The sequence below is a fragment of the Piliocolobus tephrosceles genome, chromosome 8, assembly GCF_002776525.5.
Source record: "Piliocolobus tephrosceles isolate RC106 chromosome 8, ASM277652v3, whole genome shotgun sequence".
NCBI classification, from domain to species: Eukaryota; Metazoa; Chordata; class Mammalia; order Primates; family Cercopithecidae; genus Piliocolobus; species Piliocolobus tephrosceles.
The window spans coordinates 119,987,590-120,013,221 of record NC_045441.1 but is presented as its reverse complement, the minus strand read 5'-3'; the positions used below and the strand labels follow the sequence as shown (position 1 = coordinate 120,013,221).

General features: G+C 39.7%; 1 pseudogene; it reads left to right on the top strand.

Annotated features, from left to right (window-relative positions):
* Positions 1 to 2,341: 2,341 nt before the first annotated feature.
* On the top strand, positions 2,342 to 5,693 carry LOC111539869 (annotated as a pseudogene).
* Positions 5,694 to 25,632: the final 19,939 nt, after the last annotated feature.

The window sequence follows — 25,632 nt, the reverse complement described above, 5'->3', positions numbered from 1 at the left end:
AATATTTCCAATCATATTTCTCATACTTTTCAAATGTAAAATACATTTACTTATTTCCAGATTTGTGGATGGAAGAACTGATCAAATACTTGCATCCACGCAAATTAATTCATTGGCATGCTGTTCTCTCTCATGTCTTAATGATGACCTCGAGCACTGCGAGAGGATGTTACCAGATGAGAGCCGGGGACAAGGCAGAGAGATCATCCACAGGCCTTATGGTTACACCCATAGTGTGCTGGCAGCCAGTGAATTCCATGAGAATGAACAATCAGGGTTATAATTTTCAGCTTTGTTGCGAGCATCCTGCCTTTGTCTTTTGATCCTGCCTAATCTTGTTCTCCCCTGCACATTTGCTGCCTCATTTCTCCCTTCAGAAATGGCAAGTTTTCTTTCTGCTAAGTACATAAACAGCTTCTAATCCAGCAAACAGTCAGTTGAAGATGTAGAGGGTCTGGCCAGGAGGAGAAACAGAGATGTGACAAACAGAAGAGAGCAACGGGCGAGCCTGGGGAATGCCCATGCACGCGGAGTTCCTGGAGGGCAGGGCACGCAGGGGCAGGGAGGATGAGGAATGTGCCCCACTCGCACCTGTGACCAGGGACACAGACATGTGAGCCTCGCTGACAGGAGACAGCTGTGGGACCTGAGGGATCAAGAGCTTCACACAGCTAACAGAACGACACATACCTGCCAATTTCTAATTTTGAAGAGGCTTCCCATGAAAGTGAGGGAATTTAGAGAAAAATAAAGGGCATGGTGGCCCTGGGGAAGACTCACATGTCTGGGATGGCGCCAACGAGGGGCTGGGCTTTGAAACAGTGAGAGATAAGGGGCGGGGCCGGGCGCAGTGGTGCACGTCTGTAATCCCAGCACTTTGGGAAGCTGAAGCGGGAAAATCACTTGAGCCCAGGAGTTCAAGACCAGCCTTGGCAATAAAATGAGATCCCATCTCTACAAAAAAATTTTAAAAATTAGGCATGGTGGTACCCACCCGTAGTCCCAGCTACTTGGGAGGATGAGGTGGGAAGATCACTTATGCTCCAGAACTCAAGACTGCAGTGAGCTATGACTGTACCACTGCACTCCAGCCTGGGTGACAGAGCCAAACTCTGTCTCTTAAAAACAGGAAAAAAAAAAAAAAAAAAGGATATGAGGCAGCCCAGCAGCCCGCATGACAAAAGACACCAAAACCATTTGGGAAGTCTTACCATAACACACCAAGAGGCAGTATTGTCCAATAGAACTTTCTGGAGTGATGGAAATATTTTATATCTGTACTACCCAGTATGATAGCCTCCAGGCATATGTCACTACTGAGCACTCAAAACATTGCTAGTGCCACTGAGCAACTGGCTTTTCCATTTTACTTACTTTTAATTAGAATTTAAATGGCCATCTGTGGCTGGTGGCTGCCATATTGAACAGCACAGCATCAGGTCTTTGTAACACACTGACTGAAACACACTGATTGATGTGTCTCCCAGCGTAGTTTGGGGAAGGAGTGCCACGAATAAATGAGCGCACGATCCTCTTGCTACGGAATGCTCCACATCTGAATTACTAGCAATCTAAAGGTTGGGTGGAGCCCGTGAGAATGAAGACAACTCCTTTTTTTTTAGGGCCTTTAGGAGACCCCAGTCTGGTTATCAGTTATAACCTGAGAAACAAGAGCTAAAACTTCCCACCTTCGGTCCGTTTCCAAATGTGGGGCTGTTGTTTTTAGGTACCTCAATTTTTAGTAGATTTAGAAGAAAATCCCTCCAGCTGTAAGGGAGCTTTATAAATAGGAATAAAATAACATTTGTCATATTTGCCTTGGGAGATTTGGGCTCAGCCACGGACTCAGAAGCTCTGGGCAACACCGCTGTATCCCCTCCCCTCACCTGTTCCATCTATACAGCTGAGAAAGAAAGGCTTTCTCTGGGTTTCTTTAAGGAAAAAGATTAGAATCACTATAAAGCATTTTAACAAATGCAAAGTACACTTCTATATAAATTGTAACATGTTTTTACTTACTTGATTTCTTCTTTTGGGGGGAAATGAAGCATTGCTTTTGAGTATGATACGGAAGACTATAATAGCACAATTACAGCCAAGTCTTCAAAATAGAGTAAGAGGCCACAGCCGCCTGTGTGTCCGACTGAGCGCATGTGCACCAGCGGGGCCCGAGCAGAGGGAGCACTCGGCTTTTGTGGGGGAAATGGAGGGAGAGCCATGGGTTAGGGATAGGGAAAGCTGTGGGGCACATTATGCCCTGGAAGGAGAAAGCACAAAACCAGAGGCTCTGAGGGACAGAAAGGAAGGAGGCCAGAGCATAAGGCAGAGCAAGCCAGCAGCCATGGAGGCTGAAGAGACGATGGAATGCCTACAGGAGTTCCGTGAATGTCAAAACATGATCCTCGACCAACTGAATAAACATGAGGGCAGGACTGCTTTACTGACATCACCCTGATTGTAGACGGACACCATCTGAAGGCTCACAAAGCTGTTTTGGATGCTTGCAGTAAGTTCCACAAATAATAATAATAATAATAATTATTATTATTATTATTATCATCATCATCATCATCTTGAGATGGAGTCACACTTTGTCACCCAGGCTGGAGTGCAGTGACCCAATCCTGGTTCACTGCAACCTCTGCCTCCCAGGTTCAAGTGATTCTCCTGCCTCAGCCTCCCACGTAGCTGGGACTACAGGCACCCACCACCACACCCGACTAATTTTTGTATTTTTAGTGGAGACAGGGTTTTGCCAAGTTGGCAAGGCTGGTCTCGAACTCCTGACCTCAGGTGATCTGCCCACCTCGGCCTCCCAAAGTGTTTACAGGGATTACTGTAATCCTTTCCAAAGGGATTATAGGCATGAGCCATCCGGCCCTGCCGCCTTCTACAAACTCTTTCTGGAGTTTACCCAAGAACCTTTGGTGGAGATAGAAGGTGTTAGTAAAACGGCCTTTTGCCATTTAATTGAGTTCACATGTACAGCAAAATTAATGATACTAGGAGGAGCAGCAGCCAGTGATGTATGGAAAGCAGCAGAACGTCTACAAATGCTAGAAGCCATCAAAGCCCTTGAAGTCAGGAACAAAGAAAACTTCAGGCTGGGTGCAGAGGCTCACGCCTATAATCCCAGCACTTTGGGAGGCTGAGGCGGGCAGATCACCTGAGGTCAGGAGTTCAGGACTGGCCTGGCCAACATGGTGAAACCCCGTCTCTATTAAAAAATACAAAACTTAGGCCAGGCGCGGTGGCTCACGCCTATAATTCCAGCACTTTGGGAGGCCGAGGCGGGTGGATCACGAGGTCAGGAGATCAAGACCATTCTGGTTAACACCATGAAACCCTGTCTCTACTAAACTTACAAAAAAAATTAGCCGGGCATGGTGGCGGGCGCCTGTAGTCCCAGCTACTCCGGAGGCTGAGGCAGGAGAATGGCATGAACCTGGGAGGAGGAGCTTGCAGTGAGCCAAGATTGCGCCACTGCACTCCAGCCTGGGCGACAGAGTGAGACTCTGTCTCAAAAAAAAAAAAAAAAAAAAAAGAGAAATTTTCAAAATCTGTTTCCTAAATCTCGTTGTCACCTGTCCTCTAATCTGATGCCTTGTCAGTCCCTGGTTATGTGACCAAACCATTAGGCTCTACCTATAAATCAGTATGAATCCTCTCCTCATGTATTGTTCATAAATCAGCAACGAGTCTTATGCCAGATCATCTCACCTTCAACAAACAGTAGACAATAAGACAACAGGCCATAATGCTTCAAGTCCTACGCCATGGGAGTATTTTCCTACTCCATTTTCTTTCATGATTATCTCTGATAGGGGTTACAATGCCACTACGTTCTGTTTCTGGCCATTATGAAGAGCCATTATGTTGCCTTTTCCAAGACCACCCTGGACCGCCACACCCCCCTCCTGGGCCTATAAAAACCCCCAGACCCTAGCAGGCACAGACAGAAGCAATGAGATGTGGAGAGAAACACAGCGGCAGAAGTGCACGCAGGCGGCTGGACATGGAGCGGAGCAGGGGAGCGGAAGAGCACAGGAACAGGCACCCACAGAGCTGGCAGGCCATCAACCCAACCAGCAGAACGCAGACGCCCAGGGGAATTTGGCAGGGGCGGTAGGAGAACAGTCTGACCGCTGAGCGGCCTGACTCTAAGGGAAAAACCACCTTCCCACTCTATCCCCCTTTTGGCTCCCCATCCATTGGCTGAGAGCTACTTCCACCATTCAATAAAACCTTGCACTCATACTCCAAGCCCACATGTGATCCGATTTTTGCGGTACACTAGGGCAAGAACCCCGGGCTACAGAAAGCCTTCTGTCCTTGTGATAAGGCAGAGGGTCTAATTGAGCTGATTGACACAAGCCGCCTACAGACAGCAAAATTAAAAGAGCGCCTGTAACACACGCCCACTGGGGCTTCAGGAGCTGGAAACATTTACTCCGAGACACCGCTGTGGGGTTGGTGCCCACGACCACAACCTGCCCCGCTAGGTGTTTGCGCCGCAGGTACCGAAGAAGCTAGCCATGCCCCCATCACACACCCTGTGAGGGAGATAAGGAAGCTTTTCCTGTTTCAGTACCACCAAGGTGACAGAAAAGGGCAGATTAAAGAAGACGTCAGCTTTGCATCTGACCCCACAAGCAAACAGGAACACGTGAAATCACACTTCACTGAGAGTTTCAACTGTGAAATATGCAGTAAAAGGTATCTTCAGGAGAGCGCATGGAAACAGCACTTGAATTGTGACCCACCTTGAAGAACGTGGAGGCAGTAAGAAGCAAAGAACTGGGGGGAAAATTCATGTATGTCAGCACTGTGAGAAACAGTTTGACCATTTCGGACATTTTAAAGAACATCTTTGAAAACATACAGGTGAAAAACCTTTTGAATATCCAAATTGTCATGAACATTTGCTAGAAACAGCCCCTCAAATGTCACCTCACTGCATGCCAAACGAGTAGAGGCAAAAAAAGAAAGAAAGAAGCTCTATGAATGCCAGGTCTGCAACAGCATGTTTAACAGCTGGGACCAGTTCAAACATCACTCGGTAATATATACTAGAGATAAACCCAACCATTATACTTTATGTGACTTGTGGTTTATGCAAGGAAATAAATTAAGGGGGCATCTCAGTGATACAGTATTTCAAAGCATCTAGTAATGGAAGAAGTTCTTTCAGTAGAAACATGCGTATAAGCTGAACCTGTGACATCAATGATATTACAGAACAAGCTGGGAAGGTGCATGTGCTCCTACTGTTTCAGGTCCAGGTGGGTTCAGCACAAGTGACCGCAGAACACATCCACCCAAATCCACGCCAGGACAGCCAGGTGCCCAACACACACAAGTGAGCTTCCAGAGCAGGCCCAAGCGGGTTGAATTCAGTGGGCTGAATTCAGCCTGAAGAGGGTACTGGAGTACACGGAGAGGAGCTGCATGTGGAATGGGTAAATCAGATGCCAGTGGAAGTACAAAGCGAACTTCCAGAAGCAGGCTTGGTCCACATGACCCCAGAAATCATGACCCAAGAGGAGACAGAGCCTCGCCAAGCAGACGCTGATGAGGCTGCCAGGGAAGATCACAAAGATGCTGGCTGAGGATTAGAGACCATGCCCACAGCACACTCTGAAGCTGAAAAGGCACAGAATGAGGATAGAACAGTTATGCCGGTTTTAGAATGAAATTACACATGAATATATTTTTAAATATACTTGTTGAGTTTTTGAACTGATTATGGGCAGTATGACTGTCCTTAAGCTAACAGACAAGTGGACCAAAGTTAAGCTATTTCCTGTTGTTTCTGTTTCGGTTGGAACAAATCGATTCCCCTCCCCCAACTTAAAGCCACAGCAGAGGGATCTTTTCCATAACTTAAATGGGTTATATTCTTATCACATAGAGGGGTACGAATGTAACTATTTTCACTGTGGTAAAAGTTCTCCATATTCTCTTTCCCAGGTCATGTTCTTCCTCAAATTTTTTCCATATTGTGAAATCAAACTTAAATTATTAGAATAAAAGTTTATGTATTCTAATGTATGGTAGAAAATCGAATATATAGGAAATACAAGGCTGCATGATGAAAAGTACATTGTTACTGTATGGCTGAATTTTGGCTTCTGACTTTCTTTAGTCTGAACAAATGTTCTTGTCTAGCCCGGTAGTCACCAAAGCATCTCTGCAACAGGAAGAGTTGTGGTGGGGAAATTTCTAGAATATTAAACCACACATACACACACATACCCATGTGCCTTTTCAAAACTGACTAAACTCCTATAAAGCATCTCTGGTTCTTTCAAAGTTTGTATTGTAAGGAGCAATGTAGACAATGCTATGATACTTTATATTTTTGCTTATAATGACAACCAACAGTTCTTTTCACTTAAGTTAGGTTGAGAAATTCTGTTTAGTGGCAGCTGAAGGGCAATTTTCAATTGGGAAAATTCATTGACATCTGTGGTAAACTTTATTTCGATCAGAGTTGCACTAGTATTTTACCACCAGATGGAAAAAAAGATGAGCAACATTTAAAAATTAATGTATTTAAAATAAAGTACAGAGAAAAACATGTCTATAATTAATTATCAGGCTTTGTTTTGAATGGAATCTTTTCCCCCAATCCTTAAAGACCCTGTGCTATAACTTTTAAAGCCATACAAATAAAAGTGCTAAACTGTGGACTTAAAAGTAGATGTATACATATTTTTAATCAGTATTACTTAGAAAATAAAATCTAACAAACATATTTTTTAAAATAGAGTAAGAAACTTCACAAAATGATCTCAAGGTAAGAAACATACAATTGGTTTCACATGTCAGTTTTTAAGAGATTTGTTACAGACTGAAAGGGGAGTGAGTGGTTGCAGTAGACACTGTGACCAGCTTTCAAATCATGATCGTGCCTTGAGTCATTTCTGAGAAATCAGTAAACAAATTCTTTCACTTTTACTGCTGGATTATGTTGCTCAAACCCATCTGCTTTGTACCCATTTGAAGGCTCCATCACATATTATTTTGGAAATGGTCATCCTGAGTCAGACTGAGTAATCCCAGTTAATGAGTTTGGTTTCCCTCTCATCTGGTTTTTACTCAATCCTCTGTATCTATCCCATTTTTTTTTTTTCTTTCCTCAGAGATGCCAGACCACATCATCCTAAACACTAATGAGCAAGAAGGAAATTTCCATGTTAGTGGAGGGACCCCACTAAGGTTAGGGTGCCATACAATGTATCGTCCAAACCAAGACGTGTTAGAGAATGAACGGGGACCATTTTAATAATTCTGCTGGGGCAGTAAGTATAAACTGAATACCCTAACTAAAGAAATAAACAAAAAACATATGTAAAGGTGGTCAACTTCATTAGATATCAAAGCAAAAACAAAACGAGACTATCGTACACCCACCACATTGGCAAAAATTAAAAAGTACAACAGGCCGGGCGCGGTGGCTCAAGCCTGTAATCCCAGCACTTTGGGAGGCCTAGGAGGGCAGATCACGAAGTCAGGGGATCGAGACCATCCTGGCTAACACGGTGAAACCTCGTTTCTACTAAAAAATACAAAAAATTAGCCGGGCGTGGTGGCAGGCACCTGTAGTCCCAGCTACTCTGGAGGCTGAGGCAGGAGAATGGTGTGAACCCAGGAGGCAGAGCTTGCAGTGAGCCAAGATCACACCACTGTACTCCAGCCTGGGCAACAGAGCAAGACTCTGTCTCAAATAAATAAATAAATACAACAATACCAAGCATTGGTAAATATATGGAGCAGCTGGAACTCACAGTGTTGGGAGCGCATTTTAAATCACTTCTGAAAACAATTTCACATGATCTAGCAGAGACGAACATGCATGCGTCTTACAATTCAGCAACTTATCTCCCATGAGACAGGTACTAGAATATTTACAGAAGCATTGTTTCCAAAAACGTAAAACTGAAAACAATAAATTTATACCTTAACATTAAAATTGATACATGTATTATTTATCAAAAATAACTGACTAATTACTTGATTGAGTGGGTCTCACTATATTGCCTAGGCTGGTCTTGAACTCCTGGGCTCAAGCAATCCTCCTGCCTCAGCCTCCTGAGCAGCTGGGACTACAGGTGCATGCCTGGCAAAATAGATACATTAAAAAATAGCTACATTCATCAATATTGATAAACCTTATAAACACTGCGTTTATTGAAAGAAACAAATTAAAATACTGCCACTTATATAAGTTCAAAATAGCTCAAACTAAACAAAAATACATGCTTTGGTGGTAAAACTGTAACTAAAAGCATTGTTCTCATTAACCCCAAAGTTAGGATGGTGGTGAGCTCCTTGAGAGAGGGAAGGGCACATAAAGGAGAGGCTTCTAAGATCTTGGAATTATTTTATTTATTAACCTGGATGATGGTTACATAGAATTTATTATCTCTCAAAGTAGAAAAACATTGTTTAAACAGAATGATATAAGAAATGTGAAGAAGGGCCTAGATCAGTGGTTCACGCCTGGAATCCCAACACTTTGGGAAGCCAAGGTGGGTGGATCACTTGAGCCCAGGAGTTCAAGACCAGCCTGGCCACCACAGCAAAACTCTGTCTCTACAGAAAATACAAAAATTAGCTGGGTGTGGTGGCATGCGCCTGTAGTCCCAACTACTTGGGAGGCTGAGACACGAGAACTGCTTGAACCCAGGAGGTCCAGGCTGCAGTGAACCAAGATCACACCACTGCACTCCAGTCTGGGTGACAGAGCGAGACCCTTTCTCAAAAACGAAATTTGTTTCTAAGCGTAAAATGTGTGATAGCCATTAGAGCTGGTTATCTTCTGGGCATCGATATGATTATTTCTCATGGCTCTTTGTGGCTGGGTAGGGCCATGTAATCAGTCTGGCCAATAACTTGTGATCAGAGGTGATGTGTGTTAGCCGGGTACAGTGGCTCACACCTATAATCCCAGCACTTTGGGAGGCCAAGGCAGGTGGATCATTTGAGGCTAAGAGTTGGAGACCAGCCTGGCCAATAAGGTGAAACCCCCTCTCTATTAAAAATACAAAAATTAGCCAGGCATGATGGCGGGTGCCTATAATCCCAGTTACACAGGAGGCAGAGGCAGGAGAATCGCTTGAGCCCAGGAGGAGGTTGTAGTGAGCCGAGATCACGCCACTGCACTCCAGCCTGGGCAACAGAGCAAGGCTCTGTCTCAAAAAAGGAAGGAAGGAAAGAAGGAAGGGAGGGAGGGAGGGAGGCAGGGCGGGTGGAGGGGGAGGGTCATTTCCAGGCCAAGCATTTGGTTGCCTTTGCAGTGCCTCCAGAGCCTTCTTTTCCCCTGACATGGTGACTGGCACTATGGCTCCCTCAGCCCATAGTGAGGACAGCATGGATTGGGGTCCTCAGCCAACCTGCAACCTGCAACGCACAGTGCGCAAGAAGGAAATCTTTGTTGTTTTAAGCCACTGCAATCTGTTACCACAGCGTTACCCTGCCTTTCCTGATGATAAAGAGAACGTCAGGAAGAGGTGGGTTCAGGGAAGGCAGGCAACATTTAAGATGAGACCTGGTTACTGGAAAAAAAGAGTTAATCCTGGAAAGAGTTGAAGAAAGGGCATTTCCAACAGAAGAAACTGCTGAATACTAAGACCTTGCAGTGGGAATGAATTTTGAGGAACAAAAAGAGTGCCAGTGAAAAGAGTGGTAAGAAAAGCCAAGAGAACAATAAAAAATGCGATCAGAAAGGTTGGCAGGGACCACAGGATGTACACACTGTAGACTGTGATCAAGAATTTGGTGTTTACTCCCAGGCAGCCACTGGTGGGTTCAGTTCGGAGGATGATGTGATACAGATCACGTTTTAAAGGGGGGTAATTCTTATGCCATGTGGAGGATGTGTTGGGGAGGCCAAGCATGGAACCATGGAGCCCACTTAGAAAGCAGGTACTGGTGAGAAATGATGGTGCCTTGAACTTCAGTGGTAGCAGGCAAAAAAGTAGTAAAATTTGGGGAATGTGTTTTGCACGCGCATCTGGCAGAAGGGAATTGAGGGATCACAGATGACTCTTATGTTTTTCTTTTTTCTTTTTTTTTTTTAGACGAAGTCTCGCTCTGTCGCCCAGGCTGGAGTGCAGTGGCATGATCTCAGCTCACTGCAACCTCCGCCTCCTGGGTTCAAGCGATTCTCCTGCCTCAGCTTCCCGAGTAGCTGGGAGTATAGGCGCCTGACACCCACCCAGCTAATTTTTTGTATTTTTAGTAGACACGGGGTTTCACCGTGTTAGCCAGGACGGTCTTGATCTCCTGACCTCATGATCTGCCCAAACTGCTGAGATTATAGGCATGAGCCACCGCACCCGGCCAACCCTTACGTTTTTCAGTTGAGCAGTTATTTGATGGAGTTGTTTACTGAAATGGGGGCAAATGAGAACAGGCTTGAAGAGAGGGAATGAAGTTAATTTTTACTGTCTTAGCTTTCATATCCATTAGACATCCATGTGCATATGTTAAATGAAATACTAGACAGATAACCCCATTTCTCAAGGGAATATCCAGAACTGAAAATGTCAACATTTGGGAGTCACTAGCATGTAAGTGATATTTAAGTCAAGGGACTAGATTAGATAATCTAGAGAGGGAATCTATCTATCTATCTATCTATCTATCTATCTATCTATCTATCTATCTATCTTGAGATGGAGTTTCGCTCTGTCACCCAGGCTGGAGTGCAATGGCGCGATCTTGGCTCACTGCAACTGCTGGCTCCCAGGTTCAAACGATTCTCCTGCCTCAGCCTCCCAAGTAGCTGTGATTACAGGCACCTGCCACCATGCCTGGCTAATTTTTGTATTTTTAGTAGAGACGGGGTTTTGCCATGTTGCTCAGCCTGGTCTTGAAATCCTGACCTCAGGCAATCCGCCTACCTCGGCCTCCCAAAGTGTTGGGACTACAGGCATGAACCACCACTCCAGGTCTAGAGAGGGAATTTAAATAGAGAAAAAAAAAAAAGATGTGGAAATAGGTGAAAAATACTGACAAACCCGTGGTCACCAGAGCCAAAGGAAAAACGTATTTTGAGTGCTTTTGAGAGGTCAAGTGAGATATGAGTATTGACAGTATTTTAACATGGAGGCTATCGGTAGCTTTGACAAGAAAAGTTTTAATGGAGTTAGGGAGGGGAAAGCCAGATTAAGGAAGTTGAAGAGAGAATGGAAGAGAATGAAGAAAGAAAGAGAGAATTTCCGTAAGTTTCACTCTGATACGAAACCAAGAGTGAGACAGAGCCTGGGCGGAGTCCTGTGGGAAGGGCGGATTTCTCTTCTCCTAAGATGGGAGGTACTGGCATGTGTTTATTTGTGGATGCTGTTGAGTAGGAGGAGTGAACTGAAGACAAAGGAGATTAATAGGTTAATTCACAAGGGAAGAAATGGGTCGGATCCAGAGGAGAGATCCTTCAACCAAGGAGAGTAAATGCAGGCAGATGTTGGTCTTACTGATGAAACTACAAAGAATTGCTCTTTAATTGTGGCTATTTTTACTGAGTTATGAACAACCTAAATGGAATAATATTTGATGAATATTAAATAAAAACTGAATAAAGACCTGAAACTGCACATTGAAAGGATTCCCATGAAGAAAATAATGGAAGGTCCTATATATTTCTTGGTGAATATTAAATATTAAGAGCAAAGAATAAATTCTATCAGCATGTAAACAGAAAATAAAGTTAACAAACAAAGGAAAAAGTCAGGCTGCATTTTGGTCCAGCCATAATGGAATAGTTTATATCAAGATTATAAATCTCCTACAGAAAACAACTGTAAAAGATATGCCATATACATTAAAAAGCTGTTTTAAATTATTTGGAGAGCGTGTAACTAAGACAGGATTTGAGGAACTGTGATACCTGAGACTAATGAGGCCAACCTCATGTTTACGGCCTTCTTCCTTCAAGGCACTTGCTATTTCACAGCAAAGCAAGGGAACAGAGGCCCAATAGAAACAGCAGATGGAATTTAGGAAATATGTTTCATAATTCAAAAATGATACAATTATATAAGCAGAAAATTAAAAAGAATCGCCAGATGGACTATTAGAAGTAATGAATTAGCAAGGACATGGGACACAAGATTTATATTAAAAAGTCAATAATATTTTTTACAGTGAGACTCAAAGGACTTTGTTGAAGGCTACACTCTAAAATACTAAGGCATTAAATGCATATTTTAAATTTGCCCATTAAGTTTTGGGGTGGTTGAGAAATCAAGTAAAAAATATTTCCAAATAACATGCAGAAGTTGTCTTTAAGCTTAAAATCTCATATTTTAGCTACACCCACACAGATGGTGTAGAAAACAGCTGAATTTCAGTGTATCTGAATGGTCCAGATTATGTTCCTTCCAACAGAGATAGTTTTACGTATGATCATTTTTCATACGAAGCATATAAAAAGTCACCCAGAAACTACCACGTATTTACCACACAGACAATGTCCATCTTTATCTGTAATTCAAAACCATGTAATTCTTATGCAACAGAATGCAGTGTGTGAGAAGTATGTCAGGAGAAGAGTAAAAAAAAAAAAACCAGGAGCCGGGCACGGTGTCTCACGCCTGTAATCCCAGCACTTTGGGAGGCCGAGGCAGGCAGATCACAAGGTCAGGAGATTGAGACCATCCTGGTTAACAAGGTGAAACCCCATCTCTACTAAAACTACAAAAATTTAGCCGGGCATGGTGGCAGGCACCTGTAGTCCCAGCTACTCAGGAGGCTGAGGCAGGAGAATGATGTGAACCCGGAAGGCGGAACTTGCAGTGAGCCGAGATGGCGTCACTGCACTCCAGGCTGAGTGAGTGCAGACTCTGTCTCAAAAAAAAAAAAGAAAAAAGAAAAAAAAAATCAGAATACATTCATTTAAAAAAAAAAAAAAAAAAAACTCAGCTGAGTGCGGTGGCTCACGCCCGTAATCCCAGCACTTTAGCCAGGCGTTGTGGCCCAGCTACTTGGGGGACTGAGGCAGGATAATCACTTGAATCCAGGAAGCAGAGATTGCAGTCAGCCGAGATTGTGCCACTGTACTCCAGCCTGGGCGACAGAGTGAGACTCTGTCTCAAAATTAATTAATTAATTAATTAAATAAATTTTAAAAATTTTAGGTCAATGCTATTTTTATACACTAACAACAACAATAACAAAATTAGACCATGGAATTTGTAAAAACCAGGTTGGCCTTACACTCTGTCCCAATATGTGATGTCGGAAAATAACACAACATTGCCTAACAAGTTTTTTTCCTTTAAAATTATACTATTTATTTGATAATGATATATAAACTCAGAGCATTTTATCAAGTTACTTCCTGCTCCCTCATGAACAGAATTAATTCTGGTTAATTTGGTCAGCCCAAATATAGTTCTAACAAGTTTGGAGGGGAAATGTTTGTCATCTGTGTAAGGTTGTGCTGGTTTTCATGGTGAAATTATGGTGTTCCTTCATTGTAGCTATTTTCCAGTAAAAATTATGATGTTGTACTTCAGCTACCTGTTAGAAGCATCAACATAAAGAATTCATGAATGACAAAAACACTTTGAAAAGACTGGTGGTAAGTATCAAATGATTCAAAAACAAGTAATTTTAAGATACCTTTAAGTGTACTTACAAAACATACCTGTTAGGCATGTGTACAAAATATAACTTTTAGAGTAACAAATGGACAAAAATAACAGGCAGGGCATAACAAAGTTGGAGAGTGGAATTCTATTTTGTCAAATATAATTCTGTGTTTCATTCATTAGGTGTTAGATAATTATTAACTTAAGTTTATTTGTAGCTTTTTATTGAAATATCATGTGTACATATAAAGTGTACAGCTCACTGAATTTTCACAAAATGACTACACGCAATTGAAAAAACCACAGAGATCAAGAAACAAAAAACATGATTCACATCTGAGAAGGATAAATATATTTTGGAAAATTAAAAGTGCCCTAGAACAAAATTAAAAAGCAAAACTACCCCACCAAAACTGTAACATTAATGAAACTGCAGTTCTCTTCAGTCAACAGCAGAGGGTACCCTTGAACTGCGAAATATAGTCAGCCAACTAAAATCTTTACCCTTGCCTGATATTGCTGGTGCCAGAAAAAGATGGGACATTTCCAGACGAATGGCAAAGGGCAGAGAACATCCAAATGAAGTCTCTGTACAAAGGGAATGTAAAATAAAAATCAAACACTTCAAATGACAAAAATTTCCTTTCACAAAATGAAGCAGAAAGAAACTGATGCACATTACCAACCTGAATATAACATTTTTTACCATTTGCAGATCTGAAAGAAACACCTAGAATCATACATTCAAAAACTCAGAACAGGAACAGACAAAAGAGAAAAAAAAAAACAGCAAACAAACAAAACCCCAGGAAGAAATAAAATAAGAGTCTTGCAGTAATAGTGGAAGAACTGCTTTGGGCCAATTATCTTGCAAATAACGACCATAATTCCACTCCAAATATAAAAAGGAACTACTTGACGGCCCTGGAGAACAACCAAAAGGAAGCAGAAAGGGAGAGAGGATTGGCACTTGGCAGAAGATAAGAATAGCACTGTGTAAACTTTCCATGTTAATGGTTTTTAGCCAGAGGACAGGCAGCCCAGTTCTCCTTGAAGAGTTTACTAAATCTTGGGTAGAGACCCCACAGACTTAGAAGCTTAAAGAATCAAAAGACAGGGTTTGAGGCAACCACAATGGATACAAAGATGGAGATAGTTATGTGTTGAATGGTGTCCCCCCAACACTCATATGCTGAAGTCCCAACCCCCAGCATCTCAGGATGTGACCTTACTTGGAAATAAGGTCATGCAGATATAGTTAGTTAACATGAGACCATACTGGGCTAGAGTGGTCCCTAATCCAAAATGACTAATGTCCTTTGGGGAAACTTGGACACAGACATGCACACAGGGAGAATGACATGTGAGGACTGGAAGGTAACTGCAAGAACACATGTTCAAATGTTTCTAAACATCAAAACAAAATGTTTAAAGAGCAATGAAAACAGACTACATAGAGAAAGAGACATATTAAGTAAAACAAAACACAGTAAATACAACATTAAAATAGCTATTGAACCAAACATGTCACTCATTTCAATACATGTAAATAGAAACTCATGTATTAAAAGGAAAAGACCTGCAGGTTGACCCACAAAGCAAAACCCAACTCTATGCTGCAGTTAGGATATATACCTAAATCAAAGTGATTCAGAATGGCCAGTAAAAGTCAAGAGGTGTAAAAGACAAACAAAATAGTAAGAAAACAGAGATTGTGCTAACGATACCAGAAAATATTGAATTTGAACAAAAAGTGAGACAACAAAATATCTGATAATGCAAAGAGCCATAATTCATAAAGATCACATATCAGTTATGAATATATATGACACAAATAACACTGCAAATACCTTTATCAGAAAGTGAAGGATATACAGGGAGAAATATACAAAACTACATTAAAACTAGGAGACCTACATTTCAGTCCAACATAAGACACAGGTCAAGTGGACAAATAATCGGGTGCTTTTGCTTTTCTGCCTCAGGGGCTTCTGAAATCCACTGAAACTTGCTATTATGTATTGATTGTCTATGTCCCCCCAAGATTCATATGTTGAAGCCTTAACCCCCAGTGTGATGGTATTTACAGATGGAACCTTTGGGAAGTACTTACTTTTAGATGAGGTCACGAGGGTGGACCTTTCATGATCGAATTAGCGCCCTTATGAGAAGAGACACTAAAGAGCTTGCTTGCTCTCTCTCTGGAGTGTGAGGACACATTAGCTCTCAGCAGGCAAAAGAAAGAGTCAACAATTTTGTAGTTATATTTATAGAGATTATGTAGACTGAAGAACAGAGAGAAAAAAGAATGAAGAAAAATAAACAGAGCCTCACAGAAATGTGAGACATCATTAATCACATCAACATATGCATAATGAGAAGGAGAGGAGAGAGAGAAAGGAGGAGAAATAAGGCTGAAAACGTCCCAAGTTTGGTGAAAAACATTAACGAATACATCCAAGAAGCTCAGTAAACTTTAAGTAAAATAAACACAAATGTTGGAGACCTAGATTGACAGCAACAAGATGGAGGGACAGGGGTTCCAGCACTTGTTTCCTCACAGAAACATCAATTTGTAATAACTATCCATGCATAAAAATAACTTCACAACAGTCAGGAATTCAGATGAGGGATTAGAGTACCTAGGTGGAGCACAGATCTAAAAGATACACTGAACAGGGCAGGACAGTTTTACATTACCCATGACACCCTTCCCCAGGCACAGGCAGTGCAGTATAGAAAGAGATACCCTCTATGTGGACGAAAAACAGTGAAATGAGCACCCATATTTGCTGTAGACCCTAGCACCAGGACCATCCCAGTGACCCCTGGTGGCAGACCAGTCCCTATGGCCCCAGCTCCAGGCCTACCCTCCTGCTAGGCTGGAGCCCAGGACCCTGCACTACAGGTGAACACTTTCCCTAGTGCCAGACCAACCCCCATGACCCCACACTCCAGATCAACCTCACTGGACCCAGGCTTCAGACCCACTCTGTACCTGCTGACACCCACAGTCTCAGGCTCAAGGCCTACCTCAATGCCCGGCTGGGCCCCAGTGGAACCAGGTCGCAAGCCAGCCTCCACATAGGCAACAGGCCTGCCCTTGCAGACCCAGGATCCAGGCCTGCACACAAAGACCCTGGCTCCAGACCTCCTCCTGCAAACTCAGGCACCAGGCCTGCCCATGCAGATCTAATACTTAGGTGTGCCTCAGTGGACTAAGGTACCAGGCTCACCCACTGGCCCAGGCATCATGAAAGCTCTCCTAAGGGCTCCAGCAGCAAGCCCACATACAGACCCCACTATATGACCTGCCCAGAATCTCTTGGCGGGCTGAATGTTAAAGTGCTTTACCTGCTGAAGCCAGTTTGTAAAGATTCAAAGAGATGCCTGCTTCTTCAAATGTGCAAACACTAACTCAGGCCACAAGAATCACAAATAATCAGGGAAACACACCACCACTAAAGGGACAAAATTAAGCATCAGTAATGACCCTAAAGAAATGGAGCTCTACAATCAGAATAATTAGGGTATCCAATGGAGGTTAGGAAGGGTAGTGGGAAAGATGGGGATAAGCAGGGAATGGTTTATAAATTATTTTATGGGTATAAAACTACAGTTAAATAGAAGGAATAAGATCTAGTGTTTGATAGCACAGTAGGGTGACAATAGTTAACAATAATTTACTGTATGTTTCAAAATAACTAAAAGAGTAGAATTGGAATGTTCCTTAAAGAAATGATAAATGCTTGAGGTAATGGATACCCTAATTATTCTGACTTAATCATTCTACATTGTATGCTTGTATCAAAATATCACATGTACCCCATAAATATGCACAATTAGTGTGTATGCATAATAATTTAAAATTAAAAAAATTTAGAGAAATAATCACAGAAAACTCCCAAATCTGGAGAGGTATATGAACATGAAGATCCATGAAGCTCAAAGAACCTCAAATAGATTAAATATAAAGAGATCTTCACCAAGACAAATTATAGTAAAATTGCCAAATGAAAAACAAAGAAAACGTGGAAAGCAAGAGAAAAACAACATACAAAGGAGCCACCATAAGATTAACAGCAGACTTCTCAACAGAAGCCTTGCAGGTCAAGAGTGGGATAATATATTCAAAGTGCTAAAGCGGGGGAAAAAAAAAACGCTTCAACCAAAAAGACTACACCCAGCAAAGCTGTCCTTTACAAATGAAGCAGAGATTAAGACTTTGCCAGACAAACAAAAGCTGGGGTTGTTTATCAACCTAGGTCTGCAGTGTAAGAAATACTAAATGTAGCTCTTCAAGTTGAGATGAAAGGATGCTAAAATAACAATATGAGAACATATGAAAGTATAAAACTCACTGTAAAAGAATATAGTCAAATTCAGAATACTCTAATACTGTAATGGTGATATGTAAGTCACTTTTAACTCTAGTATATACATTTAGAAACAAAAGTATTACAAATAACTATACTTTCAATAAAATATTAATGAATACATAATGAATACACAATACATAAAAGATGTAAATTGTGACATCAGTAACAAAATGGGGGGAAAGAAATTTTAAAGTGTGGAGTTCTTGAATGTGGTTGAACTTAAGTCACTATCAGATAAAAATACACTGATACAACTATAAAATACCTTATATAAGCCTCAAAGGAACCACAGGGAAAATACCTGCAGTAGATACACAAAAGACAAAGACAAAGTAATTAAATGATATCCTGTGCCACTACAAAAAAATTATCAAATTATTAAGGAAGATAGTAAGAAATAAAGGAATGAAGGAACTACAAAATAGCAAATAACAAAATAGCAATAGTAAGGCATTATCTATCAATGATTACTTTAAATATAAATGAACGCCAATAAAAAATATAATGGCTTCCTGGATTTAAAAACAAAAGCAAAAGAGACCCAACAATATGCTGCCTACAAGAGACTCACTTTAGCTTTAAGGATACATACAGATTGAAAGTAAAGGAATGGAAAAACATATTCCATGTAAAGTGGTAACCAAATAAGAGCGGCAGTGGCAGCTATACCTATTAACAGAGAAGATAGATTTCAAGTCAAAAATTGTCATGCGAGACAAAGTCACTACATAATGATAAACAGAAACATTCATCAAAAGGATATAATAATTATAAATACATTTGCACCCAACATTGGAACACCTAAATATATAAAACAAATATAAACAGAATTACAGGGAGAAATAGATAGCAATACAATAATAGTAGGGTACTTTAATACCCCACTTTCAACAACAGATAGATCGACCAGACAAAAAACCAATAATGAAACAGTATACTTGAATAACAAGTATAAACCAAATGGGCATGATAGACATATACAGAATATCTATTCAATGGCAGCAGAATACATATTCTTTTCAAGCTCACAAGGAACATACTCCAGGATAGATCATATTGTAGGCCACAAAACAAGTCTTCACAAATTTAGGAAGACTGAAATCATATCAAGCATCTTTTCCAATCACAATGATGTGAAGCTAGAAACCAATAATAAGAGAAAAACGATATTCTACAAATATGTGGAAATTAAATAACATACTCCTGAACAATGGGTCAAATAATACATCAAAATGGAAATTTTTAAAATCTTGAAACAAATTAAAATGAAAATACAACATACTAAAATGTAGGGGATGTATCAAAAGCAGTTTTAAGAAGAGAGTTTATAGTGATAGCACCTACATGAATTAAAAACACATCAAATAACCTAACTTTACAGTGCAAAGAACTAGAAAAAGAAGAGCAAACTAAGCCCACAGTTAGCAGAAGGAAAGAAATAATAAAACTCAAAGGAGAAATAAATGAAATAGACACTAGAAAATGACAAAAAAATCAAAGAAATAGTTTTTTAAAAAATAATATACAAAATTGATAAACTTTAGCTAAATTAACCAAGAAAAAAGAAAAAATCAAAGTTATAAATAAAAGGGAAGACATTACAATTGATACCACAGAAAAACAAAGAATCATCAGAGATGACTATAAACAATTAAATGTCAACTAATTAGATAACCTAGAAAAAAATAAACTACTATGAATATATAACCTATCAACCATGAATCATGAAGAAAAAATCTGAAAAGACAAATGATGAATAAAGATACTGAATAACTAATGAAATGTCTCACATGAAAAAAAAAAAAATAAGCCTAGGACCTGATGGCTTCATGACTGAATTCTACCAAACATTTAAAGAAAAATTAACCAATCCTTTTAAAACTCTTCTCAAAAATGGAAACAAGGCCAGTATTACCCTGATACCAAAGTCATACAAGGACACTAACAGAAGAGAAAACTGCAGGCCAACATCACTAATGAACATAAATGCAAAAATCCTCAACAAAATGCTAGCGAATTGAATCCAACAGCACATTAAAAAGATTATACACCATGATCAAGTGTGTTTTATCCCTGAAATGCAAGGATGGTTCAACATAGGCAAATCAATAAATGTGATACAACACATTAACAGAATGAAAGGCAAAGATCATATGATCATCTCAATAGATGCAGAAAAAAAGCCTTTGACAAAATTCAATACCCTTTAATAATAAGAATTCTCAACAAATTAGGTATAGAAGGACTATACCTCAACACAATAAAGGCCACATAAGACAAGCCCATTGTTAATATCATATTCACTGGTGAAAACTTCTCCTCTAAAATAAAAAATAAGACAAGGATGCTCATTCTTGCCACTTCTATTTAATACAGTACTGGCAGTCCTAGCGAGAGCAATCAGGCAAGAAAAAGAAAAGGCATCCAAATTGAAAAGGAAGAATTAAAATTGTCTCTTTGCAGATGACATGATGTTATATGTAGAAAACCCTAAAAACTCCACCAAAAAACAGAATTAATAAATGAATTTAGCAAAGTTGTAGAATACAAATTAAATATACAAAAATAAGTATTATTTCTGCAGAGAAACAAACTATCCAAAAAAGAAATTCAGAAAACAATTCCCATTTACAATAGATCAAAATAAAATACTTAGGAATGAATTTAACCAAGGATATGAAAGATAGGTACGTTAAACACTATAAGCATTGATGTAAACCACTGAGTAAAACATTGATGAAAGCAATTTATGGAGACACAAATAAATGAAAAGATATTCATGAATTGGAAGAAATAATAATGTTAAAATGTCTATACTATCTACAACAATCTACAGATTCAATGCTATCAAAGTTTTACAGCATTTTTTAAAGAAACAGAAAAAAAAATCCTAATATTCACATGAAACCAAAAAACACCCTGAACAGTCAAAGCAATCTTGAGCAAGAACAAAACTGGAGGCATCCATCCTCAATGCAAACTGGAGGTAATCATTTCACAATACATTTTTATTTGTACAAACATCAAATTGTATACTTCAAACACGTATAATTTTTATTTGCCAATTATGCTATAGGTGAAAATAAAAGAGTAAATTAATCCTTTATTTTCCCCCACAGCAGAATTTAAAATAAAAGATAATTAATTTATGTATTTACTGAAGAAAACCACAAATACTGAGATCTGAAGATAAAGAGAACCATTTGAAAGTGACAAGAAAAAAATAACTGATTACTTACCAAAGAACCCCAATAAGATTAATACCTGACTAATCAGAAACAATGGAGGCAGTAGGTGGCATATAACATGAGTTAAAAGAAGAAAATCGGATTGAGGGTGAGACAGATCATTCAACAATGATATATGGAAACCTCAGTGCCCTACTTTCAATAATGGATAGGACAACTAGGCAGAAAATTTTTTACAAAAGGAGAAGATGACTTGAACAGCAGTACAAACCATCTAGACCTAGTAGACATTTATAGAACATCCCACCTAATAACAATAGAATAAAAGGTGGAAACTACTGCTTCCAGAGTAACAAGAAAAAAAAAAAAACCAGACAAAACAAACAAACAAACAAAAACCTCACACTTATCCCCAAAGCCATTGAGAAGTAGATACAAATGAGCATAATAAACTAAACAGCAAAGTACAGCAAGTCCTTTACATACGAGTACAGCAAAGTCCTTACATACGAGTGGACATTTTTATATATAGGGGCCAATGTCTACTCTGGTCATAGGTGAGTAGAGGAGTGGCCTAGCTATAGAGAAAATTTTCAAATAACGTAAAAAAATCCATTGAATACTTAATAATAGTGTGGGCTGGCAAGATGAATTGGAATTTGGAAGAGCTCCAATGCAAATGTAAATTATCTAGTCCAACAATTCCCTCTCCACTCTAAGAATGTGCTGCAAAAGTGACAAAGGGGTCTCCTGAAGTATCAGTGGAGATGAGGCTGGAAACTAGAGAAAGTTCGTGCAGTCTTGAGTGTTCTGATTCTAAAGTCTAGTTGTAGTTGAATCCAAAGGTCATCTAAGCCAACTGATGTGGCAACTAATCTCCTTCCAGTTAAATTCTGACCGTATCAAAGGGATGAACCACTTAGTGGCAACAATGCAGGAAGTTGGGGTTGGGCTTTAAAAAAAAAAAGTAAGATTTATTTTACTCCGTTTAAAAGCACAGGAAAACTTAACTTAGTTAATACTGTAGCCCAATTCCAGTCTTCACATCCTAGTTGGCACTGGACAAACAACCCATCATCCCATAAACCCGAATGGAAGGAAGGATTTGAAAGTTCTATGAAAACAAAACACAAAATATTATTCAGCAGTATCCACTATCATTTATACACAATTTTTGCCTTACAGTTGAGACATGCGAACATGCGAAAAACAAGTGATACATAAGAGAAAGAAATCATCAACAGGAGACCCACAAGATGACCTAGACAGAGAAATTAGCAGACTTATGACTTTAAAACAACCACTATAAATACAGTTAGGAATTTACAAGGAAAGAAGGAATAGGTGAAAACATGGGAAATATGATACATGAAATGAAAAATTCATTGTGTACCCTTAACATCATATTAGGCACCACAGAAAAAAAAGATCAGTGAAATTTGAACACAGGTCATAAAATTTTTACAAACTGAACCACAAAAAGACAAAGCATCTGTTTTCTCATGTCTGGCTGAGGCAAAGGTGGAAAAGGACTGGGTAAGGAAGGAACTAAGTGTCACTACAAGGTCCTACACATGACAGCCTGCAAGGCATCTATCTGCAAGCCTCCTATCTGGCATCTTGCTTGGTGTGGTACTGTCAAGAGCATTTCTGGCCTCATCTATGAGGAGATCTGGCGGGGGGCGGGGGTTGAAGGTGTTTCTGTAGAATGTGATCCAGGATGACGTCACACCAAGCATGCCAAGTAGAAGATGTAACAGCCATGGATATAGTCTATGTGCTTAAGTGGCAGGGGTGCACCCTTTATGGCTTTGGTGGCTAAGAATCAAGGTTGAAATTTTGAAAATAATTTTGAATTTTGCTGAAAATCAGATACGCTAAAAAAAAGGAAAAAACTTCTCAGTACCCAAGTGTCTCATATTTAATTCTCTCTACAATTCTTATGTGGAATCAGAAATTTTTATTGATGCCCTTACTATATTTGAGATCATCTATCACAATCTCAGAGCAGAAGTGTTCAACTATAGACAATTCAACAAAGGTTCCCTTTTTAAGCATATGCATTACATTTGGAGCGTGTGTTAAGAAAATTAGAGCCTTAGCAAATCACCATGACCTCTTGGTGAAAGTGAAAGTTATAAAACTAGTGAACAAATTCTAATTGGTTACGTGCTCTTAAAAGATTTCAATAAATTTCTTGGTTTTGCAGCTGGAGGCATTGAAAATTGAAAGTTACTGCTTTTCCACTTACTCATATAATAAAGAGATCCTTTCAGCTGCTAGTTTTGAATAATGTATCACCCAGAGTGATGTTATCTGTGACAGTCACCTGCTTCAAGCTGAACCATCTTATGAATATCAAATAAATAGTCCTCTTGTGCTGAAAACACATTTGTTGATTTTAATCATGCTGCTTGGATTGAAATATTTTTTACTGGTTCCTCTGTGAATTGACAGTGAACCTGTCTATTATAAATGATTTACTCTTGTGTTATTTGTTTTGACTTCAATTTATCCACCAAAAGTTTCATTTGTGTATCATCAAAAAAGTTGTATGTTTCAACTGAAAAAAAGAGAAAGACTGAAATAAAAATGTATAAAGAATCGCTGATCTGTGGGATAATTTGAAGTGACCTAATATATATAATTGAAGTCCCTGAAGAATAGTAGAGAGAGAATGGAGAAGAAAAAATACTTTAAAAAATAATGACCAACATCTTCCCAATTTGAAGGTGAACAAACCCAAAGCACCACTAAGCTAAGGAAACCCTAAGCAAGATGAACAAAAAGTAAACTATGCTGAGGCACATACATAATTGTCAAACTGCAGAGAACCAAAAATAAAGAGAAAATCTCAAAAACGGCTGGGGGAAGGGGTAAGGGAGAGAGGGATATATCACAGTACATACAACAATAAGAACTATGGCTGACATCTTACTAGAAACAATGAAAGCAGGCTGGGCACAGTGGCTCATATCTGTAATGCCAACACTTTGGGAGGCTGAGGTGGGTGAATCACTTCAGGTCAGGAGTTCAAGACTAGTCTGGCCAACATGGCAAAACCCTGTCTCTGCTAAATATAAAAAATTTAGCTGGCCATGATGGCATGTGCCTGTAATCCCAGCTACTCAGGAGGCTGAGGCATGAGAATCACTTAAACCTGGGAGGTGGAGTTTGCAGTGAGCCAAGATTGTGCCACTGCACTCCAGCATGGGTGACAGAGCTGGAAAAAAAAAAAAAAAAAACAGAAAGAAAAGAAAAGAAAACAATGGAAGCCAAAAAGCAATGGGAAATCTTTAAAATGCTGAAGAAAAAAAAGTCAACTAGAATTTTAGAAAACATATCCCTTCAAGAAGAAAATAAAAATAAAAATATTTACAAATAAGTAAAATTTGACAGAATTTGTTGCCAGTAGACCTGCACTATAAGAAATGTAAAAGGAAGTACTTCAGGATAAAGGAAATGCAATACCAATTAGTAACAGATCTATAGGAAGAAATTAAGAGTACCAAAAATAGTAAATATGTTGTTTAAAATGTACTTGTTTTCTTAACTTCTTTAAAGGAAAACTGACTGAAGTAAAAACAACAATACATTGTGTGGCTTACAAGAAATGTGAAAGTTTATATACAGATATGTTGTACTTAGTAATAGCAAAAAAAAAAAAAAAACAGGATGGAGGTTGTTAGAAATATAACATTATGGCTGGGTGTGGTGGCTCACGCCTGTAATCCTAGCACTTTGGGAGGTTGAGGTGGTTGGATCACCTGAAGTGAGGAGTTCAAGACCAGCCTGACCAATATGGTGAAACCCCATCTCTACTAAAAATACAAAAATTAGCCAGGCATGGTGGCATGTGCACCTGTAGTCCTAGTTACTCAGGAAGCTGAGATGGGGGAATTGCTTGAACCCAGGAGGCGGAGGTTGCAGCAAGCCGAGATCACGACACTGCACTCCAGCCTGGGTGACAGAGCGAGACTCCATCTCAAAAAAGAAAAAGAAAAAAGAAATATAACATTCTAATGTTCTTGAATTATAGGTTAAGAGATACTATATTAACTCACAGGAGACTATGATGAGTTGGGTATCTGTACCATAACCCTAGAGTAACCACTTAAAAGAAGGGGCGTAGCTAAAAAATCAAAAAGAGGGATAAAGTAGAATACTAAAAAAACTGATTAATCTGAAATAAAGCAGGAAGAAAGAACAAAGGGACAAAGAGCAGCTGGGAGAGACAAAAGAAGACAGTAAGATGATAGGCTGAAACTCAACCATGTCAATAAGAAGCTTTCTGACTAAAAGCAAACATTGTCAGACTGGATAGAAAATAAGACCCGACTATATTCTGCTTACAAAGATGAACTCTGAATATAAAGACACAGATACACTGAAAGTAAGAGGTACAAAAATATGTAAATACTAATCATAAAAAAGCTAGAGTGATTATATTAATATCAGACAAAATAA